The following is a 14,766-nucleotide window of genomic DNA, read 5'->3' on the forward strand; positions in this document are numbered from 1 at the left end:
ATCTATGACCCCTTCTGCCTCCCGAATGATCCGAAGTTCTTCCAACTCCAGCTCCAGTTCCCTAACTCGGTCTTGGAGGAGCTGGAGATGGCAGCACTTCCTGCAGGTAAAATCAGCAGGGACACTAACTGCATCCCTCACCTCAAACATCCTGCAGGAGGAACATTGCACTCCCTTCCCTGCCATTCCTCTAACTTTCTACCAAGATCTGGCTAACAACTAAATTAAATTTTTATTAAAAATAATAATAATATAATAAAATATGGTACTTACCTCAGACCAATGGGTTTTATTATTCGGTTAGAGGAGGAGGACGGGTGGGAGACACTACACGTGTGGTGTCTCGGGTTTCCTCTCCACCAGAATTTATTGGTGAGGGTCTTCCCAGACGTCCGCGGGTCGACTTCCTGTTCCCGCCTAAAAAACTAATTTAAAAAAAAGAAGAAAAATTCTCAGCTCCTGCTGAAATTGACTAACCAGCCAGCTCCACTCCCGCCGAAATCGACTGGCCTGCCCCTGCAAAGACAAGTGCTTTTAAAGGTTGACTTACCTCCCAGCAACCTCCTTCCGCAATGCTCCCGCTGAAACTGACTCACCAGCTGTTCTCACGCCCAAATCGACTGGCCTGCCCCTGCAAAGACAAGTGCTTTTAAAGGTTGACTTACCTCCCAGCAACCTCCTTCCACAATGCTCCCGCTGAAACTGACTCACCAGCTGTTCTCACGCCCAAATCGACTGGCCTGCCCCTGCAAAGACAAGTGCTTTTAAAGGTTGACTTACCTCCCAGCAACCTCCTTCTGCAATGCTCCCGCTGAAACTGACTCACCAGCTGTTCTCACGCCGAAATCGACTGGCCTGCCCCTGCAAAGACAAGTGCTTTTAAAGGTTGACTTACCTCCCAGCAACCTCCTTCCGCAATGCTCCCGCTGAAACTGACTCACCAGCTGTTCTCACGCCCAAATCGATTGGCCTGCCCCTGCAAAGACAAGTGCTTTTAAAGGTTGACTTACCTCCCAGCAACCTCCTTCCGCAATGCTCCCGCTGAAACTGACTCACCAGCTGTTCTCACGCCCAAATCGATTGGCCTGCCCCTGCAAAGACAAGTGCTTTTAAAGGTTGACTTACCTCCCAGCAACCTCCTTCCACAATGCTCCCGCTGAAACTGACTCACCAGCTGTTCTCACGCCGCCGAAATCGACTGGCCTGCCCCTGCAAAGACAAGTGCTTTTAAAGGTTGACTTACCTCCCAGCAACCTCCTTCCACAATGCTCCCGCTGAAACTGACTCACCAGCTGTTCTCACGCCCAAATCGACTCATTAATACCCATTTTAAAATAAGGATTTCAGCACACATAACCTTAGGCCATGATAAAACACATAACCTCAACAGAAGTACAAAAGCCTGACACATGCATGATTGTAGATTAAAACAACATTTTAGAACAAGCTATTGTTCTAATAAACAGATTTTCCAAGTGTTTGACATGAAGAAATGAGCTGAACCAGGAATCTAGATCAAGGTCGAAGTAAGCACCATAGCAATATGAAGGCACTGTTGTTCATAATGTGGATAAAGTAAAGTCAGCAGAAATCCAGTAAAAACCAGTCTTGATAATAACACAAAATCGCATTCCATAGCATGCACAAATATTCAAACACGAAACATTCAGAACTTATGTTGCACATTGAGGATTGACAGTTAACCATCGAATCAAATGTATTTGATTCTCACCCAAACCAATCAGGACAACATAGAGGTGTAGACAGATGGCTAAAGTCTGATCAAATTCTCCTTAAACATGATGGTCCATACGGCCATCTTTATCCAGGATCATTCTATACTTTGATCTAACTACTCGCTATCTCTATTTTCACTTTTCCACTCTGACTCTTGAAGTTAATGCAAGCTGTTTTGCCGTAAGCAAGAAACCATTTCTGTATTATTTCGAAAGTAAAATTGTTTGTAAGTTACTTCTCTGTAAGTCCTTTTGCTAGCCGGACTTTATTGAGAATAGATTTATGTTTCTCTTAATTGTAATCAAATAGAGGGAATAAAGATTCTTGTTTGCATCCGAGAAGTATAACTCAAATTTCTACTGAGTTTTAGTGTTGCAAGACTTCACTAGATCCGCATGGTAGATGTCTACACCTTGCTAAAGTCCATGTAGATAACGTAAACTGCACTGCCCTCATCCACCTTCTTGGTTACCCCTTCAAAAAACTCGTGAGACATGATTTTCCACTCACAAAGCCATCCTGACTGTCCCTAATAAGCCATGCCTGTCTAAATGCCGGTAGATCCTGTCTCTCCGAATACCTTGAAGACCATATGACCATCAGACATAGGAGCAGAATTAGTCCACTCGGCCCATCATGTCTGCTCCGCCATTCAATGGTGGCTGATATTTTCTCATCCACATTTTCCCGCCTTCTCCCCATAATCCCTGATCCCCTTATTAATCAAGAACCTATCTATCTCTGTCTTAAAGACACTCAGTGATTTGGCCTCCACAGCCTTCTGTGGCAAAGAGTTCCGCAGATTCACCACCCTCTGGCTGAAGAAATTCCTCCTCATCTCTATTTTAAAGGATCGTCCCTTTAGTCTGAGATTGTGTCCTCTGCTTCTAGTTTTTCCTACAAGTGGAAACATCCTCTCCATGTCCACGCTATCCAGGCCTCGCAGTATCCTGTAAGTTTCAATAAGATCCCCCCTCATCCTTCTAAACTCCAACGAGTACAGACCAGAGTTGTCAATCGTTCCTCATATGAACATAAGAACTAGGAGCTGGAGTAGGCCATCTGGCCCCTCGAGCCTGCTCCACAATTCAATGAGATCATGGCTGATCTTTTGTGGACTCAACTCCACTTTCCGGCCCGAACACCATAACCCTTAATCCCTTTATTCTTCAAAAAACTATCTATCTTTATCTTTAAAACATTTAATGAAGGAACCTCTACTGCTTCACTGGGCAAGGGATTCCATAGATTCACAACCCTTTGGGTGAAGAAGTTCCTCCTAAACTCAGTCCTAAATCTACTTCCCCTTATTTTGAGGCTATGCCCCCTAGTTCTGCTTTCACCCGCCACTGGAAACAACCTGCCCGCATCTATCCTATCTATTCCCTTCATAATCTTATATGTTTCTATAAGATCCCCCCTCATCCTTCTAAATTCCAACGAGTACAGTCCCAGTCTACTCAACCTCTCCTCGTAATCCAACCCTTTCAGCTCTGGGATTAACCTAGTGAATCTCCTCTGCACACCCTCCAGTGCCAGTATGTCCTTTCTCAAGTAAGGAGACCAAAACTGAACACAATACTCCAGGTGTGGCCTCACTATCACCTTATACAATTGCAGCATAACCTCCCTAGTTTAAAACTCCATCCCCCTAGCAATGAAGGACAAATTTCCATTTGCCTTCTTAATCACCTGTTGCACATGTAAACCAACTTTTTGCGACTCATGCACTAGCACATCCAGGTCTCTCTGCACAGCAGCATGTTTTAATATTTTATCATTTAAATAATAATCCCTTTTGCTGTTATTCCTACCAAAATGGATAACCTCACATTTGTCAACATTGTATTCCATCTGCCAGACCCTAGCCCATTCACTTAGCCTATCCAAATCCCTCTGCAGACTTCCAGTATCCTCTGCACTTTTTGCTTTACCACTTATCTCAGTATCATCTGCAAATTCGCTAATCAGACCACCTATACCTTCATGCAGATCATTTATGTATATCACAAACAACAGTGGTCCGAGCACGGATCCCTGTGGAACACCACTAGTCACCTTTCTCCATTTTGAGACACTCCCTTCCACCACTTCTCTCTGTCTCCTGTTGCCCAGCCAGTTCTTTATCCATCTAGCTAGTACACCCTGAACCCCATAATACTTCACTTTTTCCATCAACCTGCCATGGGAAACTTTATCAAACGCCTTACTGAAGTCCATGTATATGACATCTACAGCCCCTCCCTCATCAATTAACTGTGTCACTTCCTCAAAGAATTCTATTAGGTTTGTAAGACATGACCTTCCCTGCACAAAACCATGCTGCCTATCACTGATAAGTCGATTTTCTTCCAAATATGAATAGATCCTATCCCTCAGTATCTTCTCCAACAGTTTGCCTACCACTGACGTCAAGCTCACAGTTCTATAATTCCCTGGATTATCCCTGCTACCCTTCTTAAACAAAGAGACAACATTAGCAATTCTCCAGTCCTCCGGGACCTCACCCGTGCTCAAGGATGCTACAAAGATATCTGTTAAGGCCCCAGCTATTTCATCCCTCGCTTCCCTCAGTAACCTGGGATAGATCCCATCCGGACCTGGGGACTTGTCCACCTTAATGCCTTTTAGAATACCCAAAACTTCCCTCTTCCTTATGCCGACTTTACCTAGAGTATTTAAACATCCATCCCTAGCCTCAACATCCGTCATGTCCCTCTCCTTGGTGAATACCGATGCAAAGTACTCATTAAGAATCTCACCCATTTCCTCTCACTCCATGCATAAATTCCCTCTTTTGTCTTTGAGTGGGCCAATCCTTTCTCTAGTTACCCTGTTGCTCCTTTTATAAGAGTAAAAGGCTTTGGGATTTTCCTTAACCCTGTTAGCCAAAGATATTTCATGACCCCTTTTAGCCCTCTTTATTGCACGTTTGAGATTTGTCCTACTTTCCCGATATTCCTCCAAAGCTTCATCAGTTTTAAGTCGCCTAGATCTTATGTATGCTTCGTTTTTCATCTTAGCTAGTCTCACAATTCCACCCGTCATCCATGGTTCCCTAATCTTGCTCTTTCTATCCCTCATTTTCACAGGGACATGTCTGTCCTGGACTCTAATCAACCTTTCCTTAAAAGACTCCCACATTTCAAATGTGGATTTACCCTTAAACAGCTGCTCCCAATACACATTCCCTAGCTCCTGCCGAATTTTGTTGTACTTGGCCTTTCCACAATTTAGCACTCTTCCTTTAGGACCACTCTCGTCTGTGTCCATGAGTATTCTAAAACTTACGGAATTGTGATCGCTATTCCCAAAGTAATCCCCGACTGAAACTTCAAACAAAGAACAAAGAAATGTACAGCACAGGAACAGGCCCTTCGGCCCTCCAAGCCCGTGCCGACCATGCTGCCCGACTAAACTACAATCTTCTACACTTCCTGGGTCCGTATCCCTCTATTCCCATCCTATTCATGTATTTGTCAAGATGCCCCTTAAATGTCACTATCGTCCCTGCTTCCACCACCTCCTCCAGTAGCGAGTTCCAGGCACCCACTACCCTCTGCGTAAAAAACTTGCCTCGTACATCTACTCTAAACCTTCCCCCTCTCACCTTAAACCTATGCCCCCTAGTAATTGACCCCTCTACCCTGGGGAAAAGCCTCTGACTATCCACTCTGTCTATGCCCCTCATAATTTTGTATACCTCTATCAGGTCACCCCTCAACCTCCTTCGTTCCAGTGAGAACAAACCGAGTTTATTCAACCGCTCCTCATAGCTAATGCCCTCCATACCAGGCAACATTCTGGTAAATCTCTTCTGCACCCTCTCTAAAGCCTCCACATCCTTCTGGTAGTGTGGCGACCAGAATTGAACATTATACTCCAAGTGTGGCCTAACTAAGGTTCTATACAGCTGCAACATGACTTGCCAATTCTTATACTCAATGCCCCGGCCAATGAAGGCAAGCATGCCGTATGCCTTCTTGACTACCTTCTCCACCTGTGTTGCCCCTTTCAATGACCTGTGGACCTGTACTCCTAGATCTCTTTGACTTTCAATACTCTTGAGGGTTCTACCATTCACTGTATATTCCCTACCTGCATTAAACCTTCCAAAATACATTACCTCACATTTGTCCAGATTAAACTCCATCTGCCATCTCTCCGCTCAAGTCTCCAAACAATCTAAATCCTGCTGTATCCTCCGACAGTCCTCATCGCTATCCGCAATTCCACCAACCTTTGTGTCGTCTGCAAACTTACTAATCAGACCAGTTACATTTTCCTCCAAATCATTTATATATACTACAAAGAGCAAAGGTCCCAGCACTGATCCCTGTGGAACACCACTGGTCACAGCCCTCCAATTAGAAAAGCATCCTTCCATTGCTACTATCTGCCTTCTATGGCCTAGCCAGTTCTGTATCCACCTTGCCAGCTCACCCCTGATCCCGTGTGACTTCACCTTTTGTACTAGTCTACCATGAGGGACCTTGTCAAAGGCCTTACTGAAGTCCATATAGACAACATCCACTGCCCTACCTGCATCAATCATCTTAATGACCTCCTCGAAAAACTAGCAAGTTAGTGAGACACGACCTTCCCTTCACAAACCTGTGCTGCCTCTCACTAATACGTCCATTTGCTTCCAAATGGGAGTAGATCCTGTCTCGAAGAATTCTCTCCAGTAATTTCCCTACCACTGAAGTAAGGCTCACCGGCCTGTAGTTCCCTGGATTATCCTTGCTACCCTTCTTAAACAGAGGAACAACATTGGCTATTCTCCAGTCCTCCGGGACATCCCCTGAAGACAGCGAGGATCCAAAGATTTCTGTCAAGGCCTCAGCAATTTCCTCTCCAGCCTCCTTCAGTATTCTGGGGTAGATCCCATCAGGCCCTGGGGACTCATCTACCTTAATATTTTTTAAGACACCCAACACCTCGTCTTTTTGGATCTCCATGTGACCCAGGCTATCTACACACCCTTCTCCAGACTCAACATCTACCGATTTCTTCTCTTTGGTGAATACTGATGCAAAGTATTCATTTAGTACCTCGCCCATTTCCTCTGGCTCCACACATAGATTCCCTTGCCTATCCTTCAGTGGGCCAACCCTTTCCCTGGCTACCCTCTTGCTTTTTATGTTCGTGTAAAAAGCTTTGGGATTTCCCTTAACCCTATTTGCCAATGACTTTTCATGACCCCTTCTAGCCCTCCTGACTCCTTGCTTAAGTTCCTTCCTACTTTCCTTATATTCCACGCAGGCTTCGTCTGTTCCCAGCCTTTTAGCCCTGACAAATGCCTCCTTTTTCTTTTTGACGAGGCCTACAACATCTCTCGTTATCCAAGGTTCCCGAAAATTGCCGTATTTATCCTTCTTCCTCACAGGAACATGCCGGTCCTGAATTCCTTTCAACTGCCACTTGAAAGCCTCCCACATGTCAGATGTTGATTTGCCCTCAAACATCCGCCCCCAATCTATGTTCTTCAGTTCCCGCCTAATATTGTTATAATTAGCCTTCCCCCAATTTAGCACATTCATCCTAGGACCACTCTTATCCTTGTCCACCAGCACTTTAAAACTTACTGTATTGTGGTCACTGTTACCGAAATGCTCCCCTGCTGAAACATCTACCACCTGGCCGGGCTCATTCCCCAATACCAGGTCCAGTACCGCCCCTTCCCTAGTTGGACTGTCTACATATTGTTTTAAGAAGCCCTCCTGGATGCTCCTTACAAACTCCGCCCCGTCTAAGCCCCTGGCACTAAGTGAGTCCCAGTCAATATTGGGGACGTTGAAGTCTCCCATCACCACAACCCTGTTGTTTTTACTCTTTTCCAAAATCTGTCTACCTATCTGCTCCTCTATCTCCCGCTGGCTGTTGGGAGGCCTGTAGTAAACCCCCAACATTGTGACTGCACCCTTCTTATTCCTGATCTCTACCCATATAGCCTCACTGCCCTCTGAGGTGTCCTCCCGCAGTACAGCTGGGATATTCTCCCGAACCAGTAGCGCAACTGCACCTCCCCTTTTACATCCCCCTCTATCCCGCCTGAAACATCTAAATCCTGGAACGTTTAGCTGCCAATCCTGCCCTTCCCTCAACCAGGTCTCTGTAATGGCAACAACATCATAGTTCCAAGTACTAATCCAAGCTCTAAGTTCATCTGCCTTACCCATCTGCCTTCAACCACCTGGCCGGGATCATTCCCCAATACCAGGTCCAGTATGGCCCCTTCCCGAGTTGGACTATTTACATACTGCTCTACACACAACGAGTGGTGAGCCTGTGAATTCATTACCACAGGAAGTAGTTGATGCTAAAATTTTGAATATATTCAAGAAGCGGCTGGATATCGCACTTGGGGAGAATGGGATCAAAGGCTATGGGGAGAGAGCAGGATTAGGCTATTGAGTTGGATGATCAGCCATGATCATGATGAATGGCGGAGCAGGCTCGAAGGGCCAAAAGGCCTCCTCCTGCTCCTATCTTCTATGTATCTATTTAGAACGGGGTTAGATACAAAGTAAAGCTCCCTCTGCACTGTCCCCATCAAACACTCCCAGGACAGGTACAGCACGGGGTTAGATACAGAGTAAAGCTCCCTCTACACTGTCCCCATCAAACACTCCCAGGACAGGTACAGCACGGGGTTAGATACAGAGGAAATCTCCCTCTACACTGTCCCCATCAAACACTCCGAGGACAGGTACAGCACGGGGTTAGATACAGAGTAAATCTCCCTCTACACTGTCCCCATCAAACACTCCTAGGACAGGTACAGCACGGGGTTAGATACAGATTAAAGCTCCCTCTACACTGTCCCCATCAAACACTCCCAGGACAGGTACAGCACGGGGTTAGATACAGAGTAAAGCTCCCTCTACACTGTCCCCATCAAACAGTCCCAGGACTGGTACAGCACGGGGTTAGATACAGAGTAAAGCTCCCTCTACACTGTCCCCATCAAACACTCCCAGGACTGGTACAGCACGGGGTTAGATACAGAGTAAAGCTCCCTCTACACTGTCCCCATCAAACACTCCCAGGACAGGTACAGCACGGGGTTAGATACAGAGTAAAGCTCCCTCTACACTGTCCCCATCAAACACTCCCAGGACTGGTACAGCACGGGGTTAGATACAGAGTAAAGCTCCCTCTACACTGTCCCCATCAAACACTCCCAGGACAGGTACAGCACGGGGTTAGATACAGAGGAAATCTCCCTCTACACTGTCCCCATCAAACACTCCCAGGACAGGTACAGCACGGGGTTAGATACAGATTAAAGCTCCCTCTACACTGTCCCCATCAAACACTCCCAGGACAGGTACAGCACAGGTTTAGATACAGAGTAAAGCCCCCTCTACACTGTCCCCATCAAACACTCCCAGGACAGGTACAGCACGGGGTTAGATACAGAGTAAAGCTCCCTCTACACTGTCCCCATCAAACATTCCGAGGACAGGTACAGCACGGGGATAGATACAGAGTAAAGCTCCCGCTGCACTGTCCCCATCAAACACTCCCAGGACAGGTACACCACAGGGACAGATACAGAATAAGGCTCCTTCTACACTGTCCCCATCAAACACTCTCAGGACAGGTATAGCACGGGGTTAGATACAGAGTAAAGCTCCCTCTACACTGTCCCCATCAAACACTCGCAGGACAGGTACAGCACGGGGTTAGATACAGAGTAAAGCTCCCTCTGCACTGCCCCATCAAACACTCCCAGGACAGGTACAGCACGGGGTTAGATACAGAGGAAAGCTCCCTCTACACTGTCCCCATCAAACACTCCCAGGACAGGTATGCACGGGGTGAGATACAGAGTAAAGCTCCCTCTACACTGTCCCCGTCAAACACTCCCAGGGCATGTACAGCACGGGGTTAGATACAGAGTAAAGCTCCCTCTGCACTGTTCCCATCAAACACTCCCTGGACAGGTACAGCACGGGGTTAGATACAGAGTAAAGCTCCCTCTGCACTGTCCCCATCAACCACTCCCAGGACAGGTACAGCACGGGGTTAGATGCAGAGGAAATCTCCCTCTACACTGTCCCCATCAAACACTCCCAGGACATGTATAGCACGGGGTTAGATACAGATTGAAGCTCCCTCTACACTGTCCCCATCAAAGATTCCGAGGACAGGTACAGCACGGGGATAGGTACAGAGTAAAGCTCCCGCTACACTGTCCCCATCAAACACTCCCAGGACAGGTACACCACAGGGTTAGATACAGAATAAAGCTCCCTCTACACTGTCCCCATCAAACACTCCCAGGACAGGTACAGCACGGGGTTAGATACAGAGTAAAGCTCCCTCTACACTGTCCCCATCAAACACTCTCAGGACAGGTAGAGCACGGGGTTAGATACAGAGTAAAGCTCCCTCTACACTGTCCCCATCAAACACTCGCAGGACAGGTACAGCACGGGGTTAGATACAGAGTAAAGCTCCCTCTGCACTGTCCCCATCAAACACTCCCAGGACATGTACAGCACGGGGTTAGATACAGAGGAAAGCTCCCTCTACACTGTCTCCATCAAACACTCCCAGGACAGGTACAGCACGGGGTTAGATACAGAGTAAAGCTCCCTCTACACTGTCCCCATCAAACACTCCCAGGACAGGTACAGCACGGGGTTAGATACAGAGTAAAGCTCCCTCTACACTGTCCCCCTCAAACACTCCCAGGACAGGTACAGCATGGGGTTAGATACAGAGTAAAGCTCCCTCTACATTGTCCCCATCAAAAACGCCCAGGACAGGTACAGCACGGGGTTGGATACAGAGTAAAGGAGGGGGCCAGGTTCAGGTAGGTGGTTTGAAGTGTGTCTACTTCAATGCCAGGAGTATACAAAACAAGGTAGGGGAACTGGCAGCATGGGTTGGTACCTGGGACTTCGATGTTGTGGCCATTTCGGAGACATGGATAGAGCAGGGACAGGAATGGATGTTGCAGGTTCCGGGGTTTAGGTGTTTTAGTAAGCTCAGAGAAGGAGGCAAAAGAGGGGGAGGTATGGCGCTGCTAGTCAAGAGCAGCATTACGGTGGCGGAGAGGATGCTAGATGGGGACTCTTCTTCCGAGGTAGTATGGACTGAAGTTAGAAACAGGAAAGGAGAGGTCACCCTGTTGGGAGTTTTTTATAGGCCTCCTAATAGTTCTAGGGATGTAGAGGAAAGGATGGCGAAGATGATTCTGGATAAGAGCGAAAGTAACAGGGTAGTTATTATGGGAGACTTTAACTTTCCAAATATTGACTGGAAAAGATATAGTTCGAGTACAATAGATGGGTCGTTTTTTGTACAGTGTGTGCAGGAGGGTTTCCTGAAACAATATGTTGACAGGCCAACAAGAGGCGAGGCCACGTTGGATTTGGTTTTGGGTAATGAACCAGGCCAGGTGTTGGATTTGGAGGTAGGAGAGCACTTTGGGGACAGTGACCACAATTCGGAGACGTTTACGTTAATGATGGAAAGGGATAAGTATACACCGCAGGGCAAGAGTTATAGCTGGGGGAAGGGCAATTATGATGCCATTAGATGTGACTTGGGGGGGATAAGGTGGAGAAGTAGGCTGCAGGTGTTGGGCACACTGGATGAGTGGGGCTTGTTCAAGGATCAGCTACTGCGTGTTCTTGATAAGTATGTACCGGTCAGACAGGGAGGAAGGCGTCGAGCGAGGGAACCGTGGTTTACCAAGGAAGTGGAATCTCTTGTTAAGAGGAAGAAGGAGGCCTATGTGAAGATGAGGTGTGAGGTTTCGGTTGGGGCGATGGATAGTTACAAGGTAGCGAGGAAGGATCTAAAGAGAGAGCTAAGACGAGCAAGGAGGGGACATGAGAAGTATTTGGCAGGAAGGATCAAGGAAAACCCAAAAGCTTTCTATAGGTATGTCAGGAATAAGCGAATGACTAGGGAAAGAGTAGGACCAGTCAAGGACAGGGATGGGAAATTGTGTGTGGAGTCTGAAGAGATAGGCGAGATACTAAATGAATATTTTTCGTCAGTATTCACTCAGGAAAAAGATAATGTTGTGGAGGAGAATGCTGAGCCCCAGGCTAATAGAATAGATGGCATTGAGGTACGTAGGGAAGAGGTGTTGGCAATTCTGGACAGGCTGAAAATAGATAAGTCCCCGGGACCTGATGGGATTTATCCTAGGATTCTCTGGGAGGCCAGGGAAGAGATTGCTGGACCTTTGGCTTTGATTTTTATGTCATCATTGGCTACAGGAATAGTGCCAGAGGACTGGAGGACAGCAAATGTGGTCCCTTTGTTCAAAAAGGGGAGCAGAGACAACCCCGGCAACTATAGACCGGTGAGCCTCACGTCTGTAGTGGGTAAAGTCTTGGAGGGGATTATAAGAGACAAGATTTATAATCATCTAGATAGGAATAATATGATCAGGGATAGTCAGCATGGCTTTGTGAAGGGTAGGTCATGCCTCACAAACCTTATTGAGTTCTTTGAGAAGGTGACAACAGGTAGACGAGGGTAGAGCAGTTGATGTGGTGTATATGGATTTCAGCAAAGCGTTTGATAAGGTTCCCCACGGTAGGCTATTGCAAAAAATACGGAGGCTGGGGATTGAGGGCGATTTAGAGATGTGGATCAGAAATTGGCTAGCTGAAAGAAGACAGAGGGTGGTGGTTGATGGGAAATGTTCAGAATGGAGTACAGTCACAAGTGGAGTACCACAAGGATCTGTTCTGGGGCCGTTGCTGTTTGTCATTTTTATCAATGACCTAGAGGAAGGCGCAGAAGGGTGGGTGAGTAAATTTGCAGACGATACTAAAATCGGTGGTGTTGTCGATAGTGTGGAAGGATGTAGCAGGTTACAGAGGGATATAGATAAGCTGCAGAGCTGGGCTGAGAGGTGGCAAATGGAGTTTAATGTAGAGAAGTGTGAGGTGATTCACTTTGGAAGGAATAACAGGAATGCGGAATATTTGGCTAATGGTAAAGTTCTTGAAAGTGTGGATGAGCAGAGGGATCTAGGTGTCCATGTACCTAGACCCCTGAAAGTTACCACCCAGGTTGATAGGGTTGTGAAGAAGGCCTATGGAGTGTTGGCCTTTGTTGGTAGAGGGATTGAGTTCCGGAGTCGGGAGGTCATGTTGCAGCTGTACAGAACTCTGGTACGGCCGCATTTGGAGTATTGCGTACAGTTCTGGTCACCGCATTATAGGAAGGACGTGGAGGCTTTGGAGCGGGTGCAGAGGAGATTTACCAGAATTTTGCCTGGTATGGAGGGAAAATCTTATGAGGAAAGGCTGATGGACTTGAGGTTGTTTTCGTTGGAGAGAAGAAGGTTAAGAGGAGACTTAATAGAGGCAAACAAAATGATCAGGGGGTTGGATAGGGTGGACAGTGAGAGCCTTCTCCCGCGGATGGATATGGCTGGCACGAGGGCACATAACTTTAAACTGAGGGGTAATAGATATAGGACAGAGGTCAGAGGTAGGTTCTTTACGCAAAGAGTAGTGAGGCCGTGGAATGCCCTACCTGCTACAGTAGTGAACTCGCCAACATTGAGGGCATTTAAAAGTTTATTGGATAAACATATGGATGATAATGGCATAGTGTAGGTTAGATGGCTTTTGTTTCGGTGCAACATCGTGGGCCGAAGGGCCTGTACTGCGCTGTATTGTTCTATGTTCAATGTTCTATGTTCTATAAAGCTCCCTCTACAGTGTCCCCATCAAACACTCCCAGGACAGGTACAGCATGGGGTTAGTTACAGAGTAAAGCTCCCTCTACACTGTCCCCATCAAACACTCCCAGGACAGGTACAGCACGGGGTTAGATACAGAGTAAAGCTCCCTCTACACTGTCTCCATCAAACACTCCCAGGACAGGTACAGCACGGGGTTAGTTACAGAGTAAAGCTCCCTCTACACTGTCCCCATCAAACACTCCCAAGACAGGTACAGCACGGGGTTAGTTACAGAGTAAAGCTCCCTCTACACTGTCCCCATCAAACACTCCCAGGACAGGTACAGCACGGGGTTAGTTACAGAGTAAAGCTCCCTCTACACTGTCCCCATCAAACACTCCCAGGACAGGTACAGCATGGGGTTAGATACAGAGTAAAGCTCCCTCTACACTGTCCCCATCAAACACTCCCAGGACAGGTACAGCACGGGGTTAGATACAGAGTAAAGCTCCCTCGACACTGTCCCCATCAAACACTCCCAGGACAGGTGCAGCACGGGGTTAGGTACAGAGTAATGCTCCCTCTACACTGTCCCCATCAAACACTCCCAGGACAGGTACAGCATGGGGTTAGATACAGAGTAAAGCTCCCTCTATACTGTCCCCATCAAACACTCCCAGGACAGGTACAGCACGGGGTTAGATACAGAGTAAAGCTCCCTCTACACTGTCCCCATCAAACACTCCCAGGACAGGTACAGCACGGGGTTAGATACAGAGTAAAGCTCCCTCCACACTGTCCCCATCAAACACTCCCAGGACAGGTACAGCACGGGGTTAGATACAGAGTAAAGCTCTCTCTACACTGTCCCCATCAAACACTCCCAGGACAGGTACAGCACGGGGTTAGATACTGAGTAAAGCTCCCTCTACGCTGTCCCCATCAAACACTCCCAGGACAGGTACAGCACGGGGTTAGACACAGAGTAAAGCTCCCTCTACACTGTCCCCACCAAACACTCCCAGGACAGGTACAGCACGGGGTTAGATACAGAGTAAAGCTCCCTCTACACTGTCCCCATCAAACACTCCCAGGTCAGGTACAGCACGGGGTTAGATACAGAATAAAGCTCCCTCTACACTGTCCCCATCAAACACTCCCAGGACAGGTACAGCGCGGAGTTAGATACAGAGTGAATCTCCCTCTACACTGTCCCCATCAAACACTCCCAGGACAGGTACAGCACGGGGTTAGATACAGAGTAAAGCTCCCTCTACACTGTCCCCATCAAACACTCCCAGGACAGGTACAGCACGGGGTTAGATAGAGAGTAAAGCTCCCTCTACACTGTCCCCATC

At 47.3% G+C, this 14,766-nt stretch overlaps 1 protein-coding gene across 5 annotated transcripts in view; it reads right to left on the reverse strand.

Annotated features, from left to right (window-relative positions):
* LOC140424649 (dystonin-like) overlaps nucleotides 1-14,766 on the reverse strand; it is a 302,630-nt gene that overhangs the window by 95,459 nt on the left and 192,405 nt on the right. The gene's annotated exons all lie outside the window — the stretch shown is intronic.

The sequence above is a fragment of the Scyliorhinus torazame genome, chromosome 6 (genome assembly GCF_047496885.1).
Source record: "Scyliorhinus torazame isolate Kashiwa2021f chromosome 6, sScyTor2.1, whole genome shotgun sequence".
NCBI classification, from domain to species: domain Eukaryota; kingdom Metazoa; phylum Chordata; class Chondrichthyes; order Carcharhiniformes; family Scyliorhinidae; genus Scyliorhinus; species Scyliorhinus torazame.